General features: G+C 46.3%; 1 long non-coding RNA gene across 2 annotated transcripts; it reads right to left on the bottom strand.

The window, feature by feature from the left end:
- Positions 1–5,853: 5,853 nt before the first annotated feature.
- On the bottom strand, positions 5,854–12,134 carry LOC148054851 (uncharacterized). Of its 2 annotated transcripts, XR_015706707.1 has the most exons (5): positions 12,015–12,134; positions 11,725–11,846; positions 9,566–9,740; positions 7,208–7,371; positions 5,854–6,376 (listed from the first exon to the last, which is right to left on the bottom strand). It is a non-coding gene; the product is annotated as an uncharacterized LOC148054851 (long non-coding RNA). The 2 variants fall into 2 exon arrangements; XR_015706708.1 differs by lacking the exons at positions 11,725–11,846; positions 12,015–12,134 and adding an exon at positions 9,802–9,917 and having other exon boundaries at positions 9,566–9,716.
- Between the last annotated feature and the right edge of the window lie 2,838 nt (positions 12,135–14,972).

The raw sequence follows: 14,972 nt of genomic DNA, 5'->3' as shown, positions 1-14,972 counted from the left end.
GGGAAGCGAGCATGGTTGACCTTATTCTTTTTCCCCTTACCTTCTTGTCTCATCCTGACACGAGAGCTCAGCAATTCCCAGGGGCAGGATGTATGGTCTGGGGAGAAGGAAAACAGGCACAGCCTCCTCTCAGACTGTTAGCTAACCAGCTAATTAATAACTTGCTGATTGCACTCTTAAAAGAAGTACAGTCAAAGGAGGACATGCAGTGTACCTCTTCTTTGCCTTAAGAGATGGTTGTAAATGAATTTACATATGACACAAAGCGGGATTACTTGGCTTGATACGTGATGTAATTATCCAGACCAGCTGGTGGGAAGAAATCATAAACAAAATCGAGCTCCTGCTCCGCTGCACAGATGGGATTTCTCTTCCCAGACCCACACATTCAGTCCTGGTCCCGACATACTGTCTACGTACACGAAGTGGGTATGTTAAGTGACGTGACTTTCTTGCCAAACATATGTACGACCTCCTAGAAGTTTATGCTTGTGAGGAGAGAAGAATAAAGGTCTGTGCTGTATCTAAACATGCATCCTTCCAAGCACGTGCTCTCAGACAGGTTTGGAGGTAGGGGAAGAAAGGTTAAAGGGTTGGAGCTCAGGAAGCCTGGGTCCTTTCTCCTGCTTGGGCCGCAAATTTCCTGAGAAAGTTTGGTTTCTGACTGTAATTTTTTCCCCTAAGAACACAAAAAAGTATTTGATGCTTTGTCCAAAGTGCCGATATACCAGTAAAAGCTGTCTGAGATCCCAGGTCCTTACATTAACTCAATGAGAGTCTGGTATTTAAGACCATATGTAGGCACTTAAGACCAGATTAAAAACCACACACACACATAAGTGAGGTGACAAAGCATGTCTGTAGTCAAGCAGGGATGTAAACCCAGGCCTCTAGTTAATGCCCAGCTTATTTCTAAAATGGTCTGTCTGTGCCTCCGTTTCCCGAGCTATCAAATGGGGTGAAAAGGACTCCGTTACCTCTCAGGCACGAGGCAAAGCTAAACATGTTCAGATTATCCACTGTTCAGGTATTGCACTGATGTATAAAGGACCAGGGACTGGCAGCAGTAACAAGAATCACAAATTAGAAATTAAAATTACTTTTAATACCAAAATAAGCCACAATACAAGTAGGGCCAAATCTCTTCAAAGTTCAGTTGCATCAAGGCCTGGACTGCAATGAGGGCTGTGATAGAAATATTTTGAGGACAGTTCATTATGGGAACTGGCAGTGAAATGAAAACTGAACTTGCTCCCACGTTAAAGGTGAAGGCCAGTGGAGTACCAGATCACTTAGTCTGACCTCCTGCAAGGCGTAAGCTTTAATGCATCACCCCGTGTTTCCTCTCAAGCCTTACAGCTTGAGACTGACTACAGCACAACCTCCAGAAAGTCTCGGCTTAATTGGCTGAAGCAGACCCTACCATCGGTCCCAAAGGTCAGTCCCCCTTTGTGTGAGCGGGAGGAGGCCTGGCTCGGGTCACCGCACTTGTCACCAGCGGTGGAGGAGGAGGCGATTGCCTCCACTTTCCAGAGGAAGTCGCACACCAGGTTTTGCAGCCCGGCTCACATCAGCGCCTACGTTGCCTTTGTCACGGCAACAGCAGGGGAGATCTGTCAGACCGGCGTGCGCAGAGGGGTCCCGAACACAGCATCCCACAGTGGGGCCACAGCAGCACGACTGCTCCGGGAGAGCGCATCGACTGCGTCAGACCCCGCAGCTTCGGAGAGAAACCACGTACAGCCCCGGCGAGAGCGGGGCGAGGCAGGCTGCACGCTTCTGCGGCAGGAAAGTGGTCTGTACGACATGGCTGATGTCATGACTGACTGATAGGGGGTTAGAGGAATCCCCCCTCCCTCTCCCTGCGGCTCAGCACACCCCTTGCCAGCTCACTCCCTCCCCCTTTGCTTCCCCCATCCCCAAATCACTTCCTCTGCTGGGGCCAGTGCAGCGGTGGCGGGGCTGCACTCTGGAGCTGATGCAGGTTCGCGCACACAAAAATCCATCTAAGCTCAAACCACAGCCTGTTTTATTTAGCAGGGCTATTTTCAACCCCAACGGCACAACAGAGGGTGAAATGACATGTCATGGTGGAGCTGCTGCGACTGAAAGCGGGAAATGCTCTTCCTCCTCCCATCCCTGCTCATCCCCATCACTATCCCGGTTCCTGGGAGAAGTTCCCATTGCCTCCTTTGCGTTGTCTTTGGGACTTGTAAGACCTGCGTCAACTCATTAATCCAGCAGAAAATGATCTGTTTTGACTTGCTGTGTTATTTCTTTCACTGGGATGCTCTGTGGACCCAGGTTAAACCACTCTTTGTAACCTCCTAAAAAACCCCTCCAGTGATGTCAGTGGTCAGGGTCACAGCGCAGGCCCCCCGCGGTGCCCTGCGGGGGGGACAGCATGCAGCAGCGGGTGGGCAGGAGGAGAGCAGGGCTCGGGGTGGGGGGACCCTCTCAAACCGGCCTCATCTCCAAAGGAAACGGTGGAGAACAGCAGCCTGGACGCAACACCAGCTGTAATGATCCCAAACGCGCCTTTGTTTTCTGCAGCAAATAAGGTGTGTTTTGATCTTAATAGCAGAAGAATACCAGCCAGACCTAGAAGAGCACAGACAACATGGCAGAGCAACTTGATTTCTAAAAAACTACTTAAATTACTGCCTAAATATGTGCATTTAGTTGTCGCATGTGACTTTCCCAGTAAGTCAGTGATTCCCTCACTCTGACTCTAGGGACCTTTGCCAACATTCAAATTTTCATCAAAAAATGATCCCTTTTTCATTTCTAAGACTGCCAAAGAGCAGAGTCAATGGGGAAAAGGCCTGAAAATCTTAACACTTGGGAGCGGGGTTAAATAATTTGACAAGATGACCCACAACGAGACTTGCAATGCTGTGAGAAAAAGGGACCTGCATTTTTCACAGTTCCAAATGCAACAGTAAAATACAGAGTTTTTCAGAAAGGTCAAGGATAAAGTTCATGACTGACAGTTAAATAACTGGCCAGGCCCAGCGCTTTTCACAGCTTGCTCCGGTAGCGAAAGGAGAGCTGCACGCACAGAGCTGGGATCCGTGCCCCGGCCGTTTGCACAGGGGAAGCACCAACTGCCCTGATTTCCCTGCTGCAGCTCTCTTGCCCACAAATATCCTGTGGCCCAGCTGGGCTGCCAGAGCAATTATGTCTCCCAATTGTCTGATCATCTCTCTGGATTATTTCTGAACCGGAGAGATAAATGTATGCAGCCTCTGCCACACGTTCATGTGGTTGTCACATCTCTGCTTGCACCGGCAGAGCACATGGCACGTACCTGCACCAGAGCACCGTTAGCGGGACGGCCTGGGCTGAGACCACCCCGTGGGTACCACCCTGGGATGCCCACCAATATACACTGCAATCGTCCAGGCATTTGGGTTCTAAAAAAAAGCTAAAATTAGTTGTCCAGGCAAAATCCCTGTCTTTCCACAGGGTCTTGGTACTTGATTCTTCTGTTGGCTTCTTTTGAACTGCAGGAGTCTATCTGCCCTCCTCCCCCAAACACCACAATGCCTTCTCCACTATAAAGCTGAAACCTCGCTGGAAAACCCTGGTGTTAGTTTGCTTTAGTCCAATCGATAATTGTTGAATAATTAAAAAATAAACCTGAAGAATGTTGAGTGCTTCTTTCTCCCTCCTCCTCCTCCCAATTATACAACACATTTATAAGATCATTAGTAATCATTTAACATCTGATTTTCATGTTTGTTGTTGCTGTTGCTGTAATATTTTTGCCTTTTAAAATTCCAGAACTTGGCTTTTCAAGAGTGACTGAGGTAGTGTGGGAGAGAAGTTTGCATCCTTGCCAGGGCCCCAAGGATATGCTTTATATCTGGACTGCTTAAGATCTTCCTCACCATCAAGGCCTCTGCTGCAGCTACCATAATTTCTATTCTGTTATTGTGTAGGACCTTATACTTTTGTCATTGTGTATGACCTTCTTAATCTAGAAATGTCACTCTAAGACAAAATGGCACTGCTTGCTTTCTTTTCCTGTTGGAAAACTTTGTTGAGTAACTTTAATTCAAAGGTCTCTTCTGCACTTGAGATCTGTGAACTGGGACCATATTTCTTACATAACCCAGACCAGAAAATTTCACGAAGTGGCTAATAACAAAATAAGAAGAGAGGATGTCGCTTCCAACCCAAACTATTCTATGATTCTGCGATATAGGATGCAAATTGCTGTGACTTTGAGGAGCTCCTGTTTGCTCTTTATTCTAAACAGTAAGAAACAGATTTCCAAGTGCCTGGACAGTGCAGTGTCAGCACTCCTGCCCTGCCACTGCAGAGCCTGCCTGGAGCAGTGCTGAACATGATTTGCTCTTCTGAAGGTGCCTTAATGCAAAACAAGAGTATGTTGAGGATCAACATCTATATGTGCCAGACATCAACAGCAAACACAACTGTTCAGGCAGGACCCTGTTTGAAGCCTGTACTGGGGTGCCCGCTTGTCAGAGTCACACTGTGATCATCTAATGGCTCAGTGGGGTCTTCTTCATGCAGCAATACCAATTGTCTTTAAGCTCTGTGATGGTCCTTGCTGACCCAACCACTGCCCAGATGTTTTGGAGATAGACTGCATCACAGAAAAGCTGCACAAACTCCAAAAAGCTCCCTGAAAACCTGATTGAAAGTCATCTAAAAGCCTGGCACAGGCAGAGAGCCTTCCCAGGAATCCCTTCAGGACAGCAATCCATCTCCAGAGGATTAGACAAAACCACTTACTCAGCTATAACAGACTTCGTGATACAGTGCTGTGCTAATCCTCACCCAGGAGATAAACACCTCATGTGATGGCAAGCCGATGTGATGTGAGTACTCCATGTGTAATAAAACCTGCAGTAAAATAATGCTGCCAATGCATTACGAAGTCCTATTATGGATCAGTCCTACAGCTGCCTCTCTGGTTGAGTTGTTAACTAAGGTGATTGACTGACATTTGAACAAGCTGCAGTCAGACACCCACAGAAGACCAGCTCAGGAGCTCTTTGTTTTTGAAACAGATCCTTCTCTGTCTGCGCATGGCCAGCATTCACAGCAGAGGTCCTCTGCTGCTGTCACTTCTTGGCATGTGACAGACTGAGAAGTCCCAGCTATGATGTCCCAAGCAGAGATGCCCAGGCAAGGCAGAGATCCAGTCCCTTTTCGTCGTAGTGAGGACGAGTCGTTCTGCTCCCCCAGCCAAGCTTGAAAAATCTCACTCTTCATTTTATTATTCAAAACATTTTCAGTTTTGCGAAGGAGGGTTTGCTGATATTTCAGAAATGGGAGGACAACTGCTTCGTGATCTTGTAACTAGGGAGCAAATGAGAGCTGGTTAGAAAATGGGAAAGGATTGCGGGGGAGTTGCACATTTCCCACCTAACTCCTGTGTTTTTTTGCATTACGATTTGGTAGCTTAAACAAGGCTTCCACCACAGATCTTGTGATATAAGGTGTTTTCCAGGAAGCCCATCTTCTTGGGAGTCAGAGCAATATCTAAGACCCTCAAGAGTTAATACCAAGAGTAAAAGCAAAGGTTTCTAGTTCACAGAACTGAAAAATGTGGGCAGTAGGAAGCTTCAAAATACAGAAGCAGGCTATCCATCAAAAACAACCCACCTGCAGATCTCAGCTTTTTGTTGTTGTTTTTGGAGGGTGTAGCGAAGGGGGTTTTATTGCTTGTGCTTTAACCCCCAAGCACAGTGAGCGGTGTTACAGTGAGTACCAATCAACTTCCCTGCATGCTGCCTTGGGAAAGAAAAACAAAAATGATTGTCCCATGTGGGATAAATTAGCACGTACCTCTAAAGATAATGCTTCCTGGTCCATATATTGTAAGGCCAGGTACAACCATAAAATTCATGTAGCCATTCTGGGCAAGCTGTGGTTGAGGTATCCAGGCGATAGCAGACCAGAGAGCTTGTCCACTTCTTGTCATACCAACATCAGCACTTTGCCTGAGCAGGAGTGACAGGGCTCTTTCTCAGGCAGTGGCATCTCCTCCGGGGAAATCCCACCCAACTCTGTTTGTATCCTGATCCTTGTGGCATGCTAGGTTTTGCTTTGCAGTCCCTCCATCAGTTAAGGGGCCAGCACTTTTGTTGGACCCAGTTGGTCTCTTTCAGCTGGGCATAAGGCAGAGTAGAAAATAAATAAATATGCAGCTGATGTTTTGTGGTAGAATTTAGAGTCTCCTTTGTTCCCCTTTCTCTCAGCATTTTGTATGGAAAAAAGCTGTCAGAGGTAGGTACGGGAATCTGGTCACTCCATCCAGCATGTACGGCTCTTGTCGTAATATTGCTACATTTCATCCACTCAGGGTCTTCGGAAGAACAGGGTGCCTAAAATATTTATGCTTGAGGCAACAAAAATAAAGTAAAAACCCCAGCTGTAGACAGTTCCCTAACAAGTTCACTATCAGTGTTGGATGTGCTCTTTGCTAGGGAGTTATTTTTCTCTTAAGGGAGATCTAAGAGAAGAAGCACAAGGCCTGTCGAATAAACCTTTTCTATCCAATTGTTAAATTGTCTGCGATTTCTCCTAGTGACAAAGCCACACTGGACTGGTTACAAACTCCATTACAAGGAGACAATTGTAAAGAGTCACCTTGAAAGTAATTAATGTTATCTAAGTCTTTAATTGTAAATGCATGAAATGATAATATGCTAAGCTTAAGGGTGCTTCATTTGCTGCTGAATACTGGCAGTAGAATAGGATTTGTGTCACCTTATTGATCTGGGTTTACACAACACCACTCAGCTGATAAGCGTAAGGACAGGACCAATTTTCCTTTGGTAAGGGGTATGCCAACTACCTCCCAACAGCCTGACAACAGGGAATGAACTTGCTCCCTTTGATTCAGAGGTGTGGGCTGTGCACAGGTCTCCATTTCATTTAAGACAGAAGATTTGCAGGCAATATCCTCCTCTTTGATATTCTCCCTCAAGGATATCTGGAGGGAGAGAGCCCATGTGAGCAGAGAAGACTAGGGTGCCATCTTCTCCTTAGCCCTGGCCACACCTAGCCATGTTCCTCCAGAAGGCAAGCGTACAGGGAATTAGTTACTTTTTTTCTCATAGCATTACTTCTCTCCCAGCTCAGTTTCCCAAAATGACTCGCTTTCCAGCCACACCAATGTTAGTGCTGTCTCGAAGGAGGGCACAAGACCACAGCAGCCTTGACTTACATCTGTATGAAGATGCTGTGATGCTGCATGCCCCATTGCTGTGTCTGCTAAGGCTGTGCCCATTTCAGGTACCCAAATGACCCAGGACAGAGATGAGGAGCTCTTCAGGAGGAAGGGTCGCATTGCCTTGCATGCATGCGTGAGCCAAGCACACTGTGAGCAGCCTGGGAATACAAATCAGAAGCCATTGTTGCTCTGGCTAACAAATGATGTGGAGAGAGCCAGTCAGTCATTTCTAACTGAACAGTGGGGGGGACCTGCAGTCTGAGTCCATTCATCCACACGTTCTCTCTCTCTCCCCTCCCTTTCCCAAGAAAGTAAATGCCACATCTTTTGTATTTCTTAAAATATCCCTTGTTAACATAATGAGGCCATTGACAGTAACCTCAAGTCAGCATCCTACCGCGATTCTGACAATTCAGCAGCATCCTCACTGCTCCAAGGAATTGGAAAACACAAGCAGTGCGGAAAACACAAACATCGATGTGCAAAAAAACCACGCTTGATGTATCAGAGCAGCAACAAAGAGCCTCCAGAGACTGCAGGGAAAGCACCTAGTTGTTGGGGAGAGCAAACCCAGGGGACATAATGAGCTGGTGAGGCACCGTTCAGCTTCTCTGGATTCAGAAGGTAATTAAAGAAGGCAGAAGTCAGCAGAACAGCATATTACACCGTGACTTTGTTAAAGTCATCAGCACTCACCCCCTACTGAGAAGTCTTCTCTTTCCCTCTCCCCTCCCCCTGGCACATTTTATTACCGAAACCCAGGGTCATCTCACATAAATGGAGAAGTTAATTTTAAAACTTTCTCAAAATGCAACTTGGAATCTTAGACTTTCTGTGCGGGAAACGTATAGAGGAAATAAAAGAAGATCAAGTAAGAAGGTTAGTCAGACAGTGAAATGAAATGAAACTACAGCTGCAAAACTTCATGGATTTTTATGGCTGGGGGAGCCCACAGCAACATTTTGGTCTCCCGCCAGCATAGGCGGCAGCATGAAACCCACCACCACATGCTTAGATCAGTACATATCTGCCACAAGCTCTTTTGAAACTGGGCCTGATACCTAGTGCAAATACAGCTCTGTCCTGAGTTCAAAACAGGTGTTTATTTTAAATATCAATAAAAGAAAAACCTGTCTGCAGTTGGTTGCCACAATATACTGATTGGAATGGGATATATCTGACACCGAAGAGTACACAGGGCTAAAGGGTTGCTTTCAAGCTAGTATGGTTGCACACTTCCCCATTTTAAGGTCCTTGGAGACGGAGCTTTGGTGGGAGACCTTGTTCTCTCTCATTTGCTTTTTCATTTTCACTCATAGCTAAATATCCTGTGTGTGGCCGAAACTGGACAAAAACCATTGTTATGAGAAGGAGTGATGTCATGGCATTTCTGAGCAGGCAGGTACCCGGGCATTACAGCAGTGTGTTGCCATTACTGCAGTAACCAGAATATTAGGAGACTTTTCCAGAACGATGCAGTACAGAGAACAGCAGGCTTGCCTATGCCATTTGCAAGGCACCACATGGCCCAATACATCATCCTAGATGAGGCCAGACCCTCTTTGCAAGCTTACATTTCCAGAAAAGAGGAAAACATCAAAGCTGCGGGAGTACTTTTAAATACAGAGACAACTGCTTCACTCTGTTCTGCTGCATGCGAGAGGGACTTTGTCGAAGAACTAATTGCCTTTATGTCAAGAGAGTAACCTTGCACTGCCTCCACCCCATTCCCAGCTGTGCTGACCTTCATTACACCTTGACTCTTTCAGCCCATCTGGCTATAAATTAGGACAGACGGGTTACGCCCTTTCCTTCTCCTGTAATGCACATGAACATCTCAGCAGTGCTGTTGGCACATAAAAGCTTTTGCCCTTTCTGTTTCCCTCCCTAGATAATGAGCCATCTATTAAGGAGGCAGATGCAGTTTTAGCTGGCAATATCGTATATAATTACGTGGGTGAACAACAGAGACAGAGAGAACAGAAGATGGTGGAAACCAAGAAAAGCCAAACAGGCAGAATTTCCAGAGCCCCGAGAGCTGTAATGTCACCATTGCTCTTCCCCTTCATTACATCCCTGCTGCTGGATCCTGCAAGAAAAGGTTTGTTCCCCGCAACTCCCAAGCAGCTCTTTGCTGCATCTGTACTGTATTGGACTAATTTTAAATAAGACTCAAAGTCCAGCCTATCCCACCAGGGTCAAGTTCTTACATCAACCCATTTAGGACAGCTGGGCATCAACCAGTCCAGCCTTAGGCCTGGACTCCCAGAGGAACAGGGTTTTGTCTGAGATTTGTGTACCTCGCCAATCCCCCACTCTTAACTGTCAGCCAAATAATAGCTTTCCACTCACTTGATTTCTTTGGTATAACATCCACCACGTCTTTGCATGCGGTTCCTTAGTTTGTGCCTGTATTTGCCTGGACTTCCAGATGTTCTCTGGTCAAAACTGGTGCGACCAAGGCTGCCACCCTTACTCAGCCAGGAAATATTGCAGAGGCAGTCTTCTGAGGAGGAAAACAGTAATCCTGGTACCAAACAGGGAACAAGTGTGTAAGAAATGCAAGAAGCTAAAAACATTATTCAGACCTCGGGGAAGTATGTGTAGAACGAACAGTCACAGGTGGCAGCTGGATTTGGGTCCCAAACATTGCTTTGCCTCAGTGCAGATCTGTGATTTGTTCTAGATGTGGGTGCAAATCCACCCCAAGTCTCAGAGCCTTCTGATCTGAGTGGTAAGTTTGGCCTTGGGATGAAAAGAAAAGGTTTTGGGTTAAGTTTTGGGCAAACTGCTACCGATCGTACCGTTTTGTTATTTTTACTCCAGTTACTCACCCATCCCTACCCTAAAGCTGACATAAGCTTGGCTCACAGACCTCTCCTGTGGGATCCACTTGTAGCTGCCAGCCCTGCACGCACACACACATTAAATCTTATGTAATGAATAATTACCAGGGGACTGGGACATTTCATTTGCCTGATAACAGCACACACCTCAGGGAATGAAATAACGTTTCGAGGCTGGATACAAATGCACGTAACCCAAAGATGTCATGGTTTACCCTACATGACAGTCATTGCAAAGCCCAGACACAACATGAGGAAACAGGTAGCAGAAAAAGTGCCCTATGGGGCTAGGCTCTGTATATGAACCTGGGAATAGGAAGTTTTTTCTTGGAAGATCTTATAATTTAGGACAACAGGGCATGGGTGAGATGAAGTACTGCTATTTTCACATCACAGATTGGAAATGGATGCACAGATGTGAGAAATGATTTGCACAAGATTGCACAAGAACTTGGTGGCAGAGCCACAGACCCTTTCTCCTTTGCACTCATTTCTCGGTGCTTTACCTACAACAACTTCTCTCTTACTTGTGGTGTGTGAACCGAAGAAGTCTGGAGTGGGGAGTTCTGCTTGCACAGGCATAGCAGGAGCGCTAAAGGTCACCCAGACTTTCAAAGAGAAGCTGGAAATTCTGCATGGACATTATTCTCTAGCCAGGGGCTACATCTGAGCCCCCAGCCCCAACAAAATAGGTGCTCTCCCGGGATACTCACTCCAGAGAGCTGTTACACTGCCTCTGCTCCTGCAGCAAAAGTAGATAATATCACCTGCCCATAACATAGGCACAGACAGCCTTTACATCAAATGTGGCTGTGTCTCCCTGTTCTCCTCATTTTTATTTCATGCTGGTGAAAAATGCTCAGCTGATTGCACTGGACTTTACCTACCCACATGCCGGAGCGCTGAAATCTCTCCTTCACCTCACCCAGCCAATGCACCTGCACTAGGATGTACTGGGACCAGCTTGAGGGCTGAAGGGGCAGTTTGGTTTCCGTTGTTCACTCCCACATCAGCCTCTCAGACAAAAATGCAAAGAAAAGACTGCCAAGTGGAAGAGGTCAGGGAGGCAGGCGCACACTTGCCTAACCAGATTTGCAGTGACACCATGCTTCTAACCCACAGGCCAGCAAGCACTCTGCTGCTGGTGCAGGGTTCGTTTCCCTCCTGCCAAACAGACCTAGATTTGCACGGGTAACAGATTTGCATTCAGTAACATGCTGTAATCTTTGCTTCTAATTTCTTGCATGGCCGACTCCTTTGCCCACCGTGTTAGAAGGGAATTTGAGTCCAAAATGTGAAAGAGCATCATGCAGGAGGCAGAATGATACTGGGGAAAATAGCACAGGATCCTGTAAAAAAAGACTACATGGGAAGGAGCATTCAGAAAAGGTGCTGAATTAATATGTCGTGGACAACTTTAAATTTGGATGCAACTTAAATAGGTACACAGAATACAGAAGTGAATGATTTCCGATCTCTAAAAGGGATAGTCTATAAACAGACTTTTAAGTCTATTAAAATACCTTTTAAGACACATGAAAGCATTCAGTAAAGACATCAAATTACATTTATCCCTCAAACGCACCACAAAATGGCTACAGCCTTTCCCCTTTCTTTTTCCCCTTTGAAAAACAATAGGAAACAAACTGGTTTATCTTACTGTACCTGCTGTAAATACCTTTATGGCAAGGTAATTGCGAAGTGCATTGTGTTGAACAATTCGTTACTTTGTTAGAGGAACGTTTGTCATGCCCTTTGGAGATGGCAGAAGAGAATTCTCCTGTGACCTTTGGAAAATGAAATCAGTGGCATTACTCAGAAGCCAAAGTCGAGAAGTTTAAAAACAGACTTAAGAAGGGTTTCCCATGCCTCCTGAAAAAGACATAATCTGCACTTCCACTGGAGCTGAGCTAGCTTATTCCAGCCCTTTTAGACCACTAATGATTTGTGCCTACCTAGCACTCAGGGTAGGTGATTCACTGATGAAAGCGCTGCAGGGCTCCCTGTCCTGTGCACAGCCCCGCTCTCGTCATCAGAGCAGTACAGGACATAACACCATGGGCTGCCTGTGCTGGAGAGAAGATCCTGAGCTCGATTGTGTGCTACAAACAAAGGGAGAGCCATTATCAGACGCTGCCTTGCCAGGCTGCATGAAAAACCGCCTCTGCAAATTGCACAATGCCCCTGGATGTTCCCAGCAGTGCCATGGCAGGCCCACAGGGCTGGCGCTCGGACAGGGAGGAAGCGGGATCTCCTCCCTCCCGCCCTCCCTCCCAGCATGGGAAAGCTCAGGAGAGCTGTTGTGTAGGCAAAAAACCTCCTCGCTTATCTCCTGGGAAAGAGCTGTGCTGCTCTGGAGTGATGTCTGACGCACAGAGCTGTGGTCATGGATGAGAGGGAGGCCAGCATGGCGACAAGATGCGGTGCAGAGCTTTGGGGAGCACCTAGAGAGGGGAACAGGAGAGACGTCAGACTTGTTCTTCTTGTGCATATATCACATTCCTGTCCCTTAGCCTGTGCTCATCTTGTTCATCAAGACAGTACGCCCCAGTTTTCATTGGGCCCTGTGCATTACGATAGAAAACTATCTAAAGGACAGGAAAACACTGTAAATACAAAGCCTGTGTATACTGAAGACCCCGTCTCACGCTCAGTGTGGAAGAGGTGTAGTTTAACAACACAGCAAGGCTGATGTGATCCTTTGTTCTTTGCTGTTCATGGGTCGGATGAACATCTGTGCCCACACCAAGGAGGGACGGGAAGAAAAGCACAGCTGGGGCAGAGGGGGGGGGGCTGCTCGATTGCCTCAGAGGTACTGTCAAAATGCAGCGTGAGGCTGAAATCTCCAAGGAGCACAAAATTCCCACTGGAATGGCAAATGGCGACATTCCCAGCCGATGTTGAGTGGGCAAGATTTCACCATGAGCAAATGTGACTGTGATAAGCAGCGTGTGTGACCGACTCGGCTTCATTTCACTTGCCTGAGAGTCCATATGCTTGGAATGCGTCCTCCTCCGCCTCCTCCTCCTCTGCTGTTAGTGGTGGCACCAGGGATTTACGAGGCAGCAGGGAGCATTTCCTAATATTGGTTGGGTGTAACTTTCCAGCATGACTGATCGTGCTGTTAACTGTGGCAAAGGGAAGAGCACAAGTGGGCAGGCAAGGGAGAGCGCTTCAAACCGTGGAGGTGAACGATAAGTGATATTAAATAGTTCTGTGTATGCAAAATAAATGTTCGAAGCTTGCAAGGCTATTGTTACAGAAGTTACTGGGTTTATTAGAAAAGGGGAAAGATATTTAGAAAAGTGGAGCCTATGTAGAAAAGATGAGATCTAGGTAAACAAGACAGAAAGGAGCTGGGACTTAATGGAGTTAGAATTGCAGGAGAGTTTTAAATTGAAGACTAGGAAGAGGTATGGAAGAACATGCAGTTTGGTTGAAACTCTCAAATCTCTCTGTTAAGAAAAAGGATAAGACAGAAGGCAATGGAGATGATAAGTGGAAAACAGAGAAGACCAGTCCCTATAAATGAAGCCCCAATGAAGTAAGGTGCACGCACACAAAACACACGAAAATAGGTAGCTAGCCTACAACCACATTTAAAACCATTTCTGTACAAATGGCAGCGATCTGAAAATAAAGGAAGATGAACTAGAATGCCTGGCTTTAAATAAGGATATTGGCAACACACGTATCTGGGAAATTTTCTAGAAAGAACTAATTAGTAAAATACTATTATAGCAGGTTTAAACAGTATAAATGTCAGAATACTTCATGCCAGGGAGGGAAAGATAAGTAAGTGACTCAAGTTCTCAAAAGATCTACATAGATTGAATGTCCCAAATTAAATGTTTACCTTTAAAAAGGGGAATCACATAAAAGTGAGGAAATTCATTGAAATCATCAGCTAAAAACAGTAAAGCACTTGTAGATGACATAAGATTGTTTAAAGACGCTCTACAGCAGGCTCAGCATCAAATAAATATTCAAAGGAGAAGTAAGCCAATGTGATTAAACTATGTAACACTTCTGAGATGTAAAAACAAATTCTTCAAAAAATAGGGAGTTAAGAAAAAGGGAAAAGAACACAAAGTCTGACAAAGGGGATGTGAAACTACAATAAAGTACAAGAAAATGAAAAGCAACTTGCTAAAGGCATAAAATTGAATGCTAAGACTTTTTCAAGCACAGCAAAAGCAGGAGGCTGCCACAGAGTTTGTGGGGTCCATGGGTGATCCGTATGTAAAAGGAGCACTTGAGAGAGACAGGTCATAGTAGAAAATCAAAACAAATTTGTTGTGTTGGTACTCCTGGTGGAACTCCCACACTGGATTACTCTTCAAGGAGGATCAGGCTTAGGGGGCAGTTTCATGACACCTTCAACAGGACCAGGCTGAGGCCACTGTGACTTCTCCCTTCTTCTTGGTCAGGGTCTCCTGTCCCGCTCCTTGTGTCAGCGCTGGTCATTGCCTGATCCCACGGTGAGCCGGCTCAGGCCGTGAAGGCAGACCCAAGCGAGTCACCGAGGGTATAGGCAATGCTGCACACAGCCTGGGATGCCAGGTAGCAGAGACAGGCTCAGAGCCAGGGACTCCCTGCCTCGGTGTTATGAACAAACAGCTTTCCCAGGGAGAAGCTTGATGAGGGACTTCCAAGACGGGGGGATGCAGAGGGAAAAGCCACCAGCTGGAAGCTCAGCCCAGCATGCAACAACAAAAAGACATTATGAAGGAGCTGTGAGAGGGGCTGAGACAATGGACATTAATGTAAATATGTTCCCGGGTCTCCTCCTTGCTAGAAAATGGGCATGTGTTGGAGGAACCCCAGGACTACACCATAAACATATCTGGGTCCACTGCTGCATGCAGGAGCCAACAAGTCTCACCCCACTGAGCACAGAGCCAACGCAGCCC

Source organism: Nipponia nippon, unplaced genomic scaffold (genome assembly GCF_047370975.1).
Source record: "Nipponia nippon isolate SJK-2023a ecotype South Korea unplaced genomic scaffold, ASM4737097v1 scaffold_3, whole genome shotgun sequence".
NCBI classification, from domain to species: domain Eukaryota; kingdom Metazoa; phylum Chordata; class Aves; order Pelecaniformes; family Threskiornithidae; genus Nipponia; species Nipponia nippon.
This window is presented reverse-complemented; position numbering and strand designations above follow the sequence as displayed.